Source organism: Schistosoma haematobium, chromosome 6 (assembly GCF_000699445.3).
Source record: "Schistosoma haematobium chromosome 6, whole genome shotgun sequence".
Classification (NCBI taxonomy): Eukaryota; Metazoa; Platyhelminthes; class Trematoda; order Strigeidida; family Schistosomatidae; genus Schistosoma; species Schistosoma haematobium.
This window is the reverse complement of record NC_067201.1, coordinates 16,388,691-16,403,491: the sequence shown is the minus strand read 5'-3', so window position 1 is coordinate 16,403,491 and position 14,801 is coordinate 16,388,691. Positions and strand designations below refer to the sequence as shown.

General features: G+C 32.6%; 1 protein-coding gene across 1 annotated transcript in view; it reads right to left on the bottom strand.

Annotated features, from left to right (window-relative positions):
- Positions 1-13,353, bottom strand: part of CASKIN2 (Caskin-2) — a 66,581-nt gene extending 53,228 nt beyond the window's left edge. Inside the window, exon 1 of the mRNA XM_051216979.1 lies at positions 13,088-13,353. The gene's annotated coding sequence lies outside the window, so the exon portion shown is untranslated. The remainder of the gene's footprint in view (positions 1-13,087) is intronic.
- Between the last annotated feature and the right edge of the window lie 1,448 nt (positions 13,354-14,801).

Sequence of the window (14,801 nt, the reverse complement as noted above, 5' to 3'; positions counted from 1 at the left end):
TGTTAATTTCCAACTTCAACTAATCCACGAAATTGAGCAACACATCCACCATTATCTTCAGTGATTTACTATCTCATAACAGACTTGGTTGAACTCCACTAATCACTGCTTGTCACTAGAACTCTAGCAAATACCTCTTAAAGCCAGTCACTAATGAGCATATATTGATTAAGTATCAGAAGGGGTTTTGTAGAGATTGTAGTTATTTCAATTGACTCATGATCTCAACTATTGAAATTACTACAATCTCCACAAAACCCCCATGCGATATACACCATTAATATGACCCTAAATTACAAATGAAAAAAAATATTCCATTAAAACCAATAATTAAGCTTTAATAACCAATGGAAACATAATGAACCAATAACTGAGAACTTTGTCTCAAAATGGTAATAATATATTATTATGTTATTCTAAATGTGACACTTAATGAACTAACTTTTAGAATTAGACAGTACAATCTTACTTATTATCATGTAACTAATTTGTGTAAAACTATTTACAATCAAATGAAAGTACCATTATCTGTTATTTTGATATTAACTATATTACAATAAATTAATTAAACCATTAAATGCCATTTATGTCTCATTATTGATTAGTTCAATTATCATTATACACTTTATAATCACATTCTGTCATTTCTTTTTCTAAACAAACTATCCTGAATTAATTACTGCACAATATATATACAATGTAATTTGAAACTAACTATATATATATATATGCACTTAAATAAAGACTATAGTGCTATTATTCATAAAATGTATTTGTTCACTAACGAATAATGAAGTATAATATTAGAAATAATAATAATAACAGTAATCATTGTGTGCTATGAAAACATGACTGTACATTACACTAGAAAGATAAACATAAAAATAATTCGAGGGTATATTTATGTTAATATAGAGATTATACTACATTGGACGAGTAAACCAGGATGAAGATGACCTCATCTAGTTTCTCATGGAAAATTCACGTTAACTTTCCTTATGGTTAAACGTTCAGTAAAAGCTAATCGCTTATTTAAAGATAAAATCATTTAAAATTGAGAGAAACTATCCAATATCTCATCATAAACTGATAATCATATGATTCCAAAGATAAATTGTATAAAAGACGTTTTGTTTTTCTAACGTTTGGTATTACTACGACTCTATAGTTCACTCAACTCTTCTCAAATCAGGACAATAATTGAGACCAACTAAAGGTACATTTCAAAAACTTGAACAACAAAGATACTGTGGTAGGAACATTAAAATTTATATACAATTCACACAGGGATCTTCTAGTGTGTTCTTAACTCATTCTCTAACACTGATTGGTTCAAGATGGACCACCCAGAACACTACGATATGAACAGATTGGTGCATGAAATTGTTAGAACTGTCATGTTAGCAAAAGGATACCCGTCCAAAAACATATTTTATACAGAATGGTACCCAACAAAAATTCGTTCTGTTTTTTCATCTATTCAAGGTAAGCTCTCAACTAAGTAATGTCATTACAGATAAATTATACAATAGGCACATATATTGATAAGACGGTTTGAAAGATCACAGTGTTAATCATATGATTTTCAGTTGAAAAGCTAACATTGTTATTTTTTCAAACATTCGGTTAGTCTTCACGTAAAAACTGTTAAAACTATGAGACGTTATCATAGTACACAATGCATTCTAAAGACCCAAATATAAACCGTTATTTTCTCGAATGAATCTTTGTGGTGAAAATGATCTAGTTAAGGATAGAACAAACCGGTTGTGTATCTTGCAAAAATCATTAGCTACGTAAAACCACCGTAAACAGCTTAAACCCGAGCTGTCACAGTGGTCTGAAGGTTAAGTATTCGCGCGCGAGACGGAAGTTTCTGGATTCAACACTTGTTGATGGAATTGTATAAGCGTACTGTTGAAGAGTCCTATACTTGGACAAATGAGCTGTCCGGTGTTTTCAGATTTGAAATGATTGTCTAACTTACATCGGTCCTTTGTCTCAACAGTCTCAATACTAAATTAAGGATAGATCTGTAGTTTTTTCAATCTGTACATCTATTTGCTAGTAAAAGGCGTACCGATTACGAAGTCACGTCTAGAAATACTAAAGATTGCCAGTATACCGTAGTTTTGCAGTAATTTTTGTTGGTAACTTCCAAAAAGCTTTGTTCACTCTATCGGTCTACGAAACACATAGTAGACAAACTTTCGGAACAAAAGTTGTTTAAAACATGGTTTATCAAAATTTAATAAAGCATTTATGTTTAAGTTGCCGATTGAAAGAAGAGAGTTCTTTTGATCGTTGATAGGCGATTCAAAGAGAATGGTTTTTTACAGACTTCTCTGAAAGTTTTATAAATTTGAGGTTTTATAGGTTAATAAATGAATGTTCGATTGTTAAATTAGCAAGAGGAATGATGATCAATCGATGACGTGCGATGATACCCTATGAGCAAGTAATGACCCCAAATGCCCTGGTACGGTCGAGAGTGGGGAGAGTCCGATCTCCCTCTCAAAATGCTCTCACATGGCCACGCGTATATAGCCTCTGTCAGAGAAGTCCTACTCATTGCCTTCTCGTGGCATTACCGTTGTTTACGAAATTGAGAGGACGAAAAGCGAATGTCCGGCGCTTTAACCGGGTTGGTGGACATTGAGAGTCCACTTATGGAAGTTGGAAAACCCTGATTCCAAATCAATGGTGTACATGGGCCCCAGAATCCTAAGGAAACAAATGGCGTATGAACCAATCGTTGATCACCGGCTACCATGGGGATGCATCTCCTTACGTTACTCCACTGCTTTGTGGATCAGACCTTCAGGTCGAAGGCTCAGGGTGTGGCCCCCTAAGAAAACCACCTGCTTCGGTTTGGACACCCGGGTAGTATCACAGCCCTCACACATATCAAATGGGATCTGTGTGGCGCATATGTATTTGGTGCCTCCATGTACCAATATATATGTGTTAAAATAAATAAATAAATAAATGAGCAAGTAATTGCTGCTCACCACATGGTATTATCGATTTAAGTCTTAGAGTAATTTGAAATCAAAATCAAGAGCATCAACCAGAAGAAAAGTATTTTCTATAACAAATGGTAAGTATAAACACAAAAAATAACAAGATATGATAGGCAATTAGAGGAAACTGGTTCGTATGTAAGTCACTCTCCAATTGATTAAGACCTGATTTTGTTATTTGTAATGGCTATCCGTTATATAAAAATGTAATTCAAGTGGACAAGGTGATGATCATTCCCAGTCATTTAAACTATAAAATATGATGATATTAAAAGAATAATTGTCAAAATAATAAAGAAAGCAAAAAGCAGAAGCTATTTTGTCTATCGACTTAGTTTCTTAGTACAGGAAAATATATATTCAACAGGTGATGTCTTTTCCAATTTACCTCCAGCTACTTGCATCAAGTCGAAAATGTACCTATTAAACCATTTACATTAGAAAAACAAATACATAGATCATGTATAGAGAAACCACAAGCGATACACATCGCCAACTAACTGGCAATAAAACGTACAGTAGGAATTCTTTGAAATCTTCCATGAAAACGACAATGTGGGATAATTCAAGTTTTCATGGATTTTTTAGACTATAATTGTCAAATCACATAATAAACTCACGTTGAGTTATTGATAAAAATCAGATGTGGCTAATCTTCCATTGAACTAATCGTAGCCGCATCTCAGACCGACTGATTCACATCCTGGCATAAGCAATTTGTAGCTCAGATGGGTTCTTATGGTGTTGTTGTTATCTATGAGTTGAACACTTTAGTCTTGAACCATTCATTTCTATTCTTAATAACACTACCATTACATTATTCAAGTAGAAATGTCTTGTATAATTATATTTTATGGTTTATTCATCTTTGTAGATTCCGTTTGTAGTTTTGTTTTGTTGAACTTATTCTCTCTCAAACCTACAACAAACCATAGTTGTATAAAACAGATACGTTTTACAACTAATCACGTCACTTGTGACGAGTCTCGCAACACATTTATTTCAAAATCTTTACAAGATCTTGATATATGTCACTTAACAAAGATGATATAATCTACAAACATATCAAGCCACATAAAAGGTTGTGAAAACAGGTTGATCCAGTAATTATAGGATAATTTTGCTCTATTTGAAGCGGGAACTATTGATACATTGTTAAGAAGTACAACGAAGAGTTCAAAGTTATACCATTTGGTTGAAAATATACACTTCATTTAACAATCACAATCACATTACAGTCACAATCTCACCAAGTACGCAGACACACATACACGATCAAACCTAAAACTTTCAAGTGTCATTGTGAGCATAATAACTTCATTAAATCACACCTTAAATTCGGAAACCAATATCACAAAAACTAGCTGATAAATATCTCCCAGTTTTTTATTTAAATCTATAACAGTGTATACATAGTTGTCAGGGCAATAAGTAGCAATAGTAATGGTAATAAATAGTAATGTTTCGTTGTAAAGGCTAGAAAGTTCAATAAAGTGTAAAATTATGTGTGAAACTATGTTACTATTTTATGATTTCTTCGGTCACCACCTACCCCAATCACTATCACTATTGTTCTCTACAATATTTCACTACACTGTAAAGAAATATGACCTATTTCTAAGTATTTATAAAGACACTGTGATTATTACCATTGTGTTCATTAAAAATATCATTTTTTAAGATGGAGTAGAGTACTTCACAAACGGTACATATTCTACCATAAAATAATAAAATCATCCACTTAAAACTACAGACGTAAACTGTATTCCTTCTTGGTTTAATAGATTCACAATATATGAGTGATCTTCTGAGCTAATAAAGCCCATATCTAATCGATAAGTCCTGAAAAGACTTATCGCATATTCTACTGTTACTCATTAGTTCAAACATAATCATCTTATAAATGCAAGCGATATCGAAGCATCCTTCCAAACAGTTTACAATTATAGTAACTTCTTTATTCAGTACGATATGTTTGATTACAATTAAAAATTCGCAATACAAAATAGACATTACCGAAATATATTCCGCTTGAACATACATATGATAAGTAATCATTTTTAAAAATACCATAAAGTATAATTGAAGAGCGTTTATCCCCATTTAGCTCCTGTCATAAAAGTTCTTGATCATTTTCACTACACTTATTATGTTTAATGTATGAAAATCCATGTATTCTCTTTACTTTTATCGAAGAATATTCAAGAAAGGAAATATACCAACCATTTCACTAATTCCGTTTCTACTTTAAAGTATTTAGCATCATGAAAGGTTGTGTGCTATTTATTGAATTACGTGATTAGATTCTGTGATTTCTGAAGAAACCATTTCATCGAAACAAATATAATGTAGGAAAATTTACTACTACAATCTCCATTACACAGTTTTAAGATAAGTACCTTAAAAGCCTAGAAAGTTGGTATCCCTAAGAGTTAATATTAAGTATTGGTAGTAAAACAATATGAAAACTTAAGCAGTCGTTTATAAAAATCACCATAACCGTCTGAGTCGCTTACGCCATGAAACTGCCTTAACTATAACTTATAATTTGAGGATACTGATGAACTTCAGAGTTTAAATTATATTTGCCTTACTAGACAACTATTGAGAAGCATGAAGCACTAAAGTGGGAAATATAAGCCAGTGGATAATGATTCAGTGGTCTCAAGTTTATTTGAAGGACCTAAAGATCTTGGGTTCGATCGTTGGTGTTATCGTGGACGCTCTTTGTTCAAGAGTCACATACCAGAAAGAGACAATTATATAGTGCTTCTTAGTTATCCAATTGTTTCCAAATTAATGTCAGTACGTAACGAATACTAACTACAAAACTTTGACAACGATAACTGTCTGACAATTAACAAAAATATGATGAACAAAAAAATAATAATTTTGCATTAATCTTTCTTGATTTCTGCCTTCCTGATAAATCTTTTTCCATGACAACTGATGTGAGTGCATTTACAAGTAAACCTGGTCACGAAATCGTATATTGATCATGTCTCATAAACTAAGAGAAACCTTTTCTAGTTTACTTAGACAACGATTAATTCAACATTATATATTAAATGATGTCGATTAAAATTATGAACCAATCTAAGTTAGGTCAACATTAAAAACCTGGAACCCGTAAGTGAAAGCTTCATCCTAGTGTGCACCCACAATTCTGCACGCGAAAATCGAACCGAGGGCCTTTGTTCGCATGCGAAAGCTTAACTTCTAGACCGCTGAACTGGTATGCACGATCGTAGGTGCGCACTGCATAGTAGCCTCGCAGTAGGGTGAAATGGCTGTTCATAATTTCCATAACTTCCAACAGTCTCAACAGTTTCATATTGATAAATAATTTTTCTTGTGATACACTTTAGTCTCTATTCATTCCACGAAATAAACAGAAAGAAGTGTAGTTAAGCATTTTTTTCACTCATAAACTACCGCCAGTATGTGATCAAAGACATCCAACACAGAATCTAACATTTAATCCACGTAGAATTTTTCCTTAATTAAAACCAAAACAAACTGAAAAGTTATGTCCGTAGTTTTGTCAAATAGAAGGAGAACAAGCTTATAATCGATTTTTTAAAGTTTATTTACTACACAAGATCCCACAAGGTTCTTCTAAAAAGCTTAATTATCAACAATTTTTAACAATCTATATCAAATCAATATTCGAATTCTGATAAAGAGCCAATTTTTATCAGTATTGTAAAATATTGATCAAAATCTATTCTTAACCTGGATACAGTTTCCCAGTTCAGTTATCATTAATAATCTAAACCAAAAAATTCCGAAAAAAAAGGAGAATAAACCAGAAACAAATGATTAAAATTCTACTGGTGATATTAAAAATCTCTTAAAAACGATGACTTCATAGAGCTTTTAAAACCAACTTCACTGTATGTGTATGTACGTACATATATATGTATGTATTGCGTGTATTTGTAACTTTCTTTATACGTTACACAAAGATTTTGAATAGAGATTCTATAATGACATATCAAAAGAAGAAAAATAGCAATAATCGATTATAATTTATTTAACTTTGTCAAAGATGGTGAAAGAACCTCTGTTTATTTTTTCCCAGAAAATAAAAACATTCAAATTTGTAAATACTCCGATTGGTTGAACTCTGCCTATAGCTCTTCCATAGTTATTACCGGTCCCAAACCCGGATAAAGGAGGAGGATTGGGTATAGGGTTAGCTACCCTATCCCATAGAAAACTAGCTCGCTGAAAAAAACTCTAACCGATTGGTTGATTAAAAAAATATCGCAATAATTAAGTGAGAAGTCGTTGCCAGTGGAGTTCAACCAGGTCGGTTGTGAGATAGTAACTCACTGAAGACAAAGGTGTACGGTGGCACAACTTCGTGGATTAGTTGAAGTTAGACATTAACACTGTTGGATGCCGGCCAGCTCAGTGGTCTATTTGGTTAGGCGCTCACGCGCGAGACTGATAGATCCTGGGTTGGAATCTCGTGGGTGGCGGGATCGTGTATACGCACTGCTGAGAAGTCCCACAATAGGACGAAACGGTCGTCCAGTGCTTCCAGGTTTTCCATGGTGATCTAGCTTCAATTGACTCATGATTTCAACCAGTGAAATTTCTAATAAAAAAATCTCCACAAAACCCATTCTGATAATTATGTTTATATTTTCATATAAAATAAAAACCAATAATAACCAAGTATGTAGATCAGTTAAAAACAGTTTGTTTTCATCAAAATAGCGGTTTTTTTGAATACATATATGTAAAACATAAATAGTTCTTAAGAAAACATAAGATCCAGGTTAAAAGTATAATGTCAAAGGGACCAAAACAAAACAACATTATTTAGATAAAATTTGTATTGATTGTAATCAACTAGAGATTTCTGAGGAAACAAAATAAAAAGAACATTTTGATGAAAATGCTATAGGCTATATATAACCTAGACCTTGTGAAGTAATATAAATAAACTCCACTTCACTAGTCATAAGTGGTTGAGAAAGTCTTCAAATCAAGATAGAAATACTTAACTCATATTATCTGATTGGGTTGTTGACAGTTGAGAATTCTATTGGAATATAATTAATGATTCATTAGGTCATTTTAGAATGAAAAAAAGAAGAAACAATTTAAAAACAAGTACGATATCATTTAGATATCTAATGTTTTATGTTGATTGGAAATATAACTTTAGTAGTTGGTTGACATACCAATCTCATTTGCAGCTTCTGAACAATGTTATTTACATTTAGATTTTCAATGTACCTGAAATTGATTCTTTCCCTTTGCCTTTCACCTAGTGAATTTTTTCGCCCATTATTGTTCCATTATGAGGTATGGGATCTTGAACTGTTATGTACTTGTGAAAATACTTAAGTGGATAACTGATTAAATGGTATAATTCCCAATTGATGACAATTGATAAAGCTGAATTAAATGCAAATTCTGGGCCTATAACCATCAGTTTAACAACTGATTGGCATTATAATTTTCATGATAGTCAGAAACTACAAATTAGCATGTATTGAGTTAGTTGTCCACTGTTAAAGAGTTCAAAAACTAGTAGTAAACAGACATTCAACCAGTGAACAGAGAGTCCTTATAAATCAAAAGTATGTCTCAGCAAAAGTAATGAAGCCTTTTAGATTATAACGGTCTTCAGTAGTCTATTTTTTCTCCAGGACTTAGGCTCAGTTTATCGATCGTAATATTGTGGGAATATCGTTACAAAGAATCAGAAATTTAACTGTGTAAATTTGTTCACGATAAGAGTTTCTTTCTGATTGCTAAGTTAATCACTTTTATCGATGAGTTAAAGATTTCAAGGATTACCATCCTTGTTACCATGTCTATATGAAGAAGTTATGCATAAAAATCATTATCCATCTAAGCATTTCATTTGACCAACCTGCTTACTATTCAGGGAATCATTAAATAAATAATTTTCTTACCAGTTTACAAACTTTTTCAAGAAAAAAAAAGTGAGTACTTGATACATTTAACACTGTAATTTTTACCATACAATAAGGAAAAAATTCTTGCTGACAATTTTAATTGTTCTCAGCACTATCTTAAGCTATTTATATTGTCCATCTTATATGATGATAGAGAAAAGTCATCCATCTATAAATTTTGTACAAAGACTTGAAAGTAGTTTTCTCAACTATGATTGGCAAGGTATAATACCTTTGCTGATATTTTCAATACTGGTTAATTTAGACGCCTAGTCATATGAATCACAGACTGTATAAAAACCAGCACTGAATTAACTCAAGAGAGAAAATGATCTTGCATTTCATACATGTTAAGATGAATTAATTTATTAGGCAATAATTTAAATGCTCAAAAATATGAGTTTTCGGCAAAAGAATGATTCATATCAGAGGGGATTTTGTGGATATTATAGTAATTTCAATGGTTGAGATCATGAGTCAGTTGAAGTTAAACCACCATGGAAAACCTGAGAGCACTAGACGGCCGTCTCGTCCTATTGTGGGACTTCTCAGCAGTGCGTATACACGATCCCGCCCCGTGAGATTGAAACCCAGGATCTATCAGTCTCACGCGCGAGCACTTAACCATTAGACCACTGAGCTGGCCGGCATCCAACAGTGTTAATGTCTAACTTCAACTAATCCACGAAGTTGTGCCACCGTACACCTTTGTCTTCAGTGAGTTACTATCTCACAACCGACCTGGTTGCACTCCACTAGAACTCACTAGAACTCCAGGATATACCCCTTGAAGCCAGTCACTAGTGATCATATGTTAATTCATATCAGAAAGGTTTTAGTGGATATTATGATGATTGATACACACAGATAACTGAGTCTACATTTTTTTAGATTTAGTATTATTAACTTGAAACAAAAGGAATAGGATTCGTCAAGAGTCAATTGATTCAAAGTGTAATTTAGTTTAATTTATCATTTTAAGCAACCTGGACTGATTTGATCTTATTTTTGTTTTAGATTATTAAAAGTATTTTATGGAAAATTAAGTAGTGAAGAATAAGAAAAACCTAGTTGTTTTAATCATATATTTTTAGATAGTAGCTAGTATTACTGACTTTCAAATCTTACTTTCTGATTGACTAATAATGATCTAACCTTTCTTAGGTTCATTTTATAAATCACTATATCTTAGTGTTACTCCATAAACACGTCAATACAAATACTAAAGCGTTTTCTGTTTGAGTATTGAATCTTCTTATAAAAACTACTTGTTTAATGAGCTTAAAAAAATGTTTCTTTGTAAGAGTATGAACTTTCCCAACGTTTTTTTTATGAGTGATTGAATTGATCAACTTCTATCGGGATATTGAACTTCATAAAGGAGTATCTTGATATTCCAGGTATATTTTGTTAATGAATCGTAGACGGAACAAAACTAATATGGTCTGTTGTACTGCAAACCTAATATCAAAAAATATATTTTATGTGTATACAAAAAATATTGAACGTCTTTTTCCAAGAAGATTTACATTGATTAATTCAGTTTTAAATATCAAAGAGAAAATGTAAGCTCTTATGATTCAAGAAAATTACTTCTCGTAAAAGAATTTAGAACGACACATATAAGCGAACAATTGTTTCCAATTAGAACGTCATCAGGCTTTACTCTAATATACATGAATATTTATACGAAAATGTTAAATCAATCAAGGCAATATGGGTCAATAATCACAATGAAATAGAATAAGTCACTACACATAATAGGTAAAAGTACAAGTTGATATTAGGAAGACAGGTGTACTGATAGTCGTAAGAATAATAAAATACGATGACAAAAGTCTTATCAATAGTTAAACGTTGGAATTAGAAGGTCAAACCTGGGTACTTTAAAAATGAATATCTGCGACTTAGAAAGGAATCTTCTTCAGAGACAATATTTCGTTAAAAACCTGCCTTCAGAGCTTCAGTCAACTTGTAATTCTACTTATTATGTGTGGTGACCTATTCCATTTCATTGTGATTATTGATTTATATTGCCTTGATTGGTTTAACATTTTCGTATAAATATTCATGTATATTAGAGTAAAGCCTGATGACGATCTAATTGAAAACAATTGTTCGCTTATATGTGTTGTTCTAGTTTTCACAATAAGAATCTTTAATATTGTAAAATAATTTGTTCACTATTTCGGCATGATCGCTACTACAACGCTTGTAATCGAGTGTACTAGAACCAAAATTACTAATATGTAAAAGATGTACCCGATTTAAAATTAAAAATTTTGAAGTTGTTGCTTTGTAGCTTAAAAATATATGAATTTCAACTCATCTTTAAATATATAACACTTGAAGTGGAATTAAGAACACGCGTTTTTGTCTTATATAGGACTCTTCAACAGGATGTAAATGCGTACCAGTGTTGATGTAAACAATGAGGTTTGAATGTAGTACTTTTCGTTTCAGACAACCAACTCATCCTTACTCATTGAATCATATATATAATATTTGATAATTCAAGTTATAACAGGCTTATAACAACATACATCAACATTCAGATAGTTGTTTTTGTTTACCAATCAATTTAAAAAGTTCTAGTGAATGTACTATGAATGTGATAAGTTTGTTACAAGCAGTATTGATAATGCTTCTTGGTACAAGGGTTTGTAGAGATTTCAAATTTATAATTTCACACTAGGAATTAGCTTATTTTTCGACAATCACCGAGAACCGGTGAACATCAAACAGTTATTCTAACCAAGTACGGGACTTTTTAACCGTGACTATCTGCTGCCTCGCCAGGGATCAAACCCAGTACATTTAGATTTCGAGACAAATGCTGAATCCTCAGACCACAAAAGTGGTATTCAGTTGTTTATATTTCTAACTTTAGTCGATTCTTACTGTAAACATTCATTCCGATTAAGAATATTTCTCTCATGTTCAAAATGACTAAACTCCATTGATCACAGTTTTTAACTTAAACTCCAAGAAATACCTTTCAAAGTTAGCATGGTTAAAGTCATTCTATGATGTAAAACTACTTAATGATTGAAAATGTTTGGCCATCAACTTTCGTAAATTTCAAATTACAGATGTTTCATGGGCAATAAAACAAACAGTGAATTATGTAGGCTTCCATTAAAATCTAATGAAACTATTTTAAATCTTAACTATTCATCGCTATCTACACAATATAGGTGTGAAAGCCAATCAGATCAAATGAAGAAATATAAATTCTTCACAATGATATTTACTATTAAAGTAGTTTCAGTCAAACTTACATGCACTTATACATTTATTAATCTAGGTAATTTGGAAAAACCGCCAAACCCATAAAAATCTACCAACAAACATATAAAAGTTGTATTTTTATTTGACTAAGAACAATCAAAATCAAACTGTGACACTTAATAAATCCTTTCGACATTACAACAGAATAAATAAGTCAAATGGTCTGCTGATAGGTTCTATGGTCTGTCAGTATAGATAAACACTAAAACAAAACCTGTGCCGAGATTAAAATCTTCATTGATGTGTCAGGATAGATAATTTTTGGGATAACACAAACCTCACTCAATGACGTTGATGATTTATTGTTTTACTATCACATTAATTAGAGATCATAGTATATAATAGCTTGGCCGAGTACAAATGTAATTCACTGTAACCAGACAAAACAATTTAGACGTATAATATTGTCTAATAACTTAAGGGTTGTGTATTCCATCCCTGGAAGTGTCATGAGTGTATATTTGTGATTAGTTCCGAACCACTGAGAAACATGTGCCCAGTGTTTCTGACTTTCAAAGGTTTTAAGGCTGATATATTAGTTCATAGTGAATACTGTACTGCGGAATAAATTGATCAGTATTCTCGTCTTATGTGAGTACAGTTTGAGGGAAAAATACTTTGACTTTGTGACACTATCTTAATTCTAGACAGTTAAGTAGTAAAGAAACGCCGCCTGAAGTCCCTCTGGGGGCTACTGCAGGTCCCAAGCCCGGGTAAACGAGGAAGGTTGGGCATTGGGTTAGCCACCTCATCCCGTAGAAAACTAACTCGCTAAAAAAACGCTAACCAGAAACGCTAAATGGTAAAGAAGTTTAAATCAATCAAACATACCTTTTATGCAAATATTGAATAGAAAATAAACGTTTGAATATATGTATTGTTTACTTGATTGTAGGTTGAGGTGAAATTAGTTGAAATAGTATATAAACAAATTGTTATGTAACATTAAGTAATGTGTTAAATATTCCCTTGGTTAATATGATTTTTAAAAATAAAAAAAATTATTCAGAATACAATAATAATAATTTGATTTTGTTTAATGGTAACTCTCCAGAAGACGAAGAAAAACGATAATCACCTGTTGTAATGTGGTAGTCAGCCCTCGAATAATACACATAAAAATAAATAAAATTAAATAGAATCTTTTGATTGGTTAAATGAATTATTGTTCTTACTTCTAATTGGTTCAAGTGAAAAGGCCAATGTCTACGGTAAATTAGGAAGTTTATTATCTGACCTATGCCATGAAAGGTTATAAGTATTTAAAAGTGTTTAAGGGTTAATTTATAATTAAAACAATGGGAATATTATGAGTCATACAGTTACAGAAAGAAAGAAAAAACACACACACGCACACATACACAAAGTAATACTATGTTAAATAGAGTCTCAGAAGTAAACAGTTTGAATCAACATATCCTAAAGATTCTGATCAAAATAATAACGTAAACCAATCAACATCGAGGTGCACAGAACAAGCTGTGAAACACATGTGGAGAAATTCGAACACTTCACTTCTATCTGAAGTCTGTGCTGATGATGTCTTTCAGAAGAACGATGAAAGCTCCACGACCAAACCATCCAGCTCAGAGAACAAAACTCCACCAAAATAATAACGTAATAGAATTGTTGTTAAGCAATGATGGATAATGGCTAGCAGTGGAATCCAGGACGAGTGTTTCATCCTATTTGGTACGCCTCAGCTGGATGTACCTGCATCTCAGAGTTGATGTTCACTCCAGGACTCGAACCCAGTACCATTCGCTTCAAACGCCAACGTGTTATCCACACAGCTACCGAGTCCTGTCAGCCACTTGCTTGTGCAAAGGGGTGAATTAGCTTGTGAATTAAGGTAATATCGAGGCATAGACACGGTATGCACATATGCCAATAGCAGACTGATCAATTGCAGTCTTAAATATCAATTGGAAGATACAAACAAAATAATATCACGTGAATTTAAATTCACCCAATTACACAAGCAAGCGGCTATCAGGACTCAGTAGCTGAGTGGAAAACGCGATAGCGTTTAGAGCGAATGGTACTGGGTTCGAGTACCAGAGTGAACATCAACTCTGCGATGCAGGTACATCCAGCTGACGCGTACCAAATAGGATGAAACACTCGTCCTGGATTCCACTGCTAGCCATTATCCATCATTGCTTACAAATAGCTTGTGAATTAAGGTGATATCGAGGCATACGCACAGTATGCACACATGCCAATAACAAACTGATCAATTGCAGTCTTAAACCTCAATGGGAAGATACAAGACAAACAATACCAAGAGAAGTGTTGTTAGTTTGTAACCATTTTTATTTATTCGCTTCACATTGAACATAAATGAAAACCTTTAATTATGTTCATTTATATTGCTGATCATTAAGGTCTAGAATTATCTGAATAACTATTGCAAATCGGACTTTTCGAAATGTATGAAACCATGACTCCGTCAAGAAAATATACCAAGTACCCTCAGATCATGTGCGAAACACGGATCCTAAACCGTCCAGCTGACACACTTGTAGTGCATAGTTTCAACTTC